Source organism: Bactrocera latifrons, unplaced genomic scaffold, assembly GCF_001853355.1.
Source record: "Bactrocera latifrons isolate USDA-ARS-PBARC rearing strain unplaced genomic scaffold, ASM185335v1 scaffold_559, whole genome shotgun sequence".
Taxonomy (NCBI): Eukaryota; Metazoa; Arthropoda; class Insecta; order Diptera; family Tephritidae; genus Bactrocera; species Bactrocera latifrons.
The window spans coordinates 14,454-17,049 of record NW_017537222.1 but is presented as its reverse complement, the minus strand read 5'-3'; the positions used below and the strand labels follow the sequence as shown (position 1 = coordinate 17,049).

General features: G+C 34.9%; 1 long non-coding RNA gene across 1 annotated transcript; it reads left to right on the top strand.

Moving 5' to 3' along the window:
- The first annotated feature begins 398 nt into the window (after nt 1–398).
- LOC108974472 lies at nt 399–1,190 on the top strand. Its single transcript, XR_001993801.1, has 2 exons — nt 399–861; nt 931–1,190. It is a non-coding gene; the product is annotated as an uncharacterized LOC108974472 (long non-coding RNA).
- The last annotated feature ends 1,406 nt before the right edge of the window (nt 1,191–2,596 follow it).

Here is a 2,596-nt window from a genome sequence, read left to right as displayed (position 1 = left end):
TAAGGCAAAAGGTTGTCATGTCCTGAATTCATGATTATTTTCACACATTTTGTAGTTTAAAATAAATAAAAATAATTTTCCAAACCGAATTTATGTCTTTCTAATTGGTTAGACTTCGAGTGCTTGTACAATGAGAGGAAGATGAGTTCCTGCATGCGCGAGTTAATACTTTAACCTTTAACCACAACCTTATCTTTCAGTAAACATTAAAGAAAAATCATCAAAACAACTTTATCTTAGAACAATAGAAGCTCACTATCAGTACAACAAACAATAACAACCCAAATAGTTGTTTACTAGTAAACAACTAGCATCTCAATAGTATGAGCAGTGATAAGCATAGCCTATATAAGCAACTGGAACAATAGCCTCGAGGTCACTTTACCATTATCGACTGYCGAGTAACAAGTTACCACTTGTAACACTTGTACAGATAAGTGTAATATATTCGATAGTGTAGTACGTGTGTATACGTTGAAATATTATACAAATAAAGGATCAGTCAGAACCAATCTCATTGGCTGACTTRAAATTATATATTTATTTTATTCATAACGAGTAAATAAATTAACTCGCGCAAGGAAAAGTTCGCTTATGAAAACGTCTTGGAGAACATTTGTAAATATTTATTACATTTGTTTCCACAGGATACAACTGTTAACGCGGCTGCCCTTGTATCAAAAATGCGAACGCTTTTAAAGGCGTATAAAACAGCGAATGAGAAACAGACTGGAACTTCTCGGTGCACAATACCGTATATGTCGGAAATGGATGAAATTTTTGGTGAAAGTTGTTTAGTGTCTAACAACCACGCCATAAACATTGGGACAGATCCTTAAAAGGCATTCATTGAGTCAAGTGGTTAGTTAAAATTGAATTTCCATTACGTTTTGCTTATATTGAATTCGCTTTTTTTATATTTTTAAACAGTCAACTGATTTTGAACCAATTTCATAAGCCAAAATTAAAAAAAAAAGTTTGAAATTTGACACTGTATGTTGATACATATTTTATAAAATAGCAATGAAATTAACGTTAAATAAATTTAAAATTTGAGACAATAAAGACAGGCGGTGCAGTGAAAATAGCTTTAAAATTATGTCTTATAATAAATTAAATTACAATATAAAATCGTGCTTAATCCCAATAAATCGAAATGAATATTGAGAAGAAAAGTATGTGCTATATAACCACGCGATTTTTCCGTACAAATATATTGTTTTATTGTTTTAAAACTATTATTCTACAAGGGACTTTTTGAGTGATCTATTTTTCTTTATACATCGAATTAAGTAATAACAAGTAAGGAAGGGCTAAGTTCAGGTGTCACCGAACATTTTATACTCTGGCGTGACAAGTTTCATCAAGATATCCCAATTTTTACTCAAGTGACAGTTTGCACGGACGGGTAGATAGACATCCGGATTTCAACTCTACTCGTCACCCTGATCACTTTGATATATGTAACCATATATCTGACGATATATACCGTTATTAGCAACTTTATTGCGAGCGTATAAAAATGATGCCCTCTGAATTACATGAAAATATTTACCGATATTTTCGATGAAAAATTAGGTTAGGTGAGGCACTGAGTTCTTCGTGTTCGATATCAGGGACCTTGAAAAGTTATAGCCCGATCACGACAATTTTTCCACAAGGGATACCTCAGCTCAAATTCCGTATTTGTGTAAAGTTTTATTCCGCTATCATCATTGGTTCCCAATGTACATACATACATATTATACAGATAAGGCATCAAAATAGCGTTGTATTGGAAGAAGGCGTGGTTTTGAACCGATTTCACCCATATTTCGTACGTGTCATCAGGGTGTTCAGAAACTATTAGGTACCGAATTTCATTGAAATCGGTCGAGTACTTCCTGAGATATGGTTTTTGTCCATAAGTGGGCGACGCCACGTGTGGGCGTGGGGTGGTTGAAATGCCTGAAGGAGCGACTCTATAGAGTTTGGTTGACATAGCTGTAATAGTTTCCGGGATATGTACAAAAAACTTAATAGGGGGCGGGGCCACGCCCACTTTTCCAAAAACATTACGTCCAAATATGCCCCGCCTAATGCAACCCTTTGTGCCAAATTTCATCGAAATCAACATAGAAATGTGGCAATTGATTACAGTTCAGAGCAAATTGTTGCTATTGGACTAATGAATATTGTATGTCCATATAGCAATGCATTGAAATTCAAAAATGAAGCCCTTGGATTGTGTTGCGCCAGCGGCCTAGTCAAATTGACGCCATTGGTACCAGCACAAGAGCCACTATATTCATTGGTTTCCGGAAATCGGATTCTAATCCAGCAATACAGTAATTGCTTTCAAGTGACATCATTTGGCGCAACAAAAGTTATTCGAGACAATTTTATGCCTGCTTTCAAGGTAAGTAAGTATAATGGCAAACAATTCTATTTAGTTTTACAACCATGTAGCTGGTGCAAAATATGTTGAGCCAGTGTTGTTTAGATGTGTTTACAAAGTGTTCCACTACTTGGTAAAGCCTACTACTTAAAGCTGCCATGGAAGGCTACTGTTCAATGTTGAAGTTTAGTTTTAATTTGAAATGATCTATAAAGTATT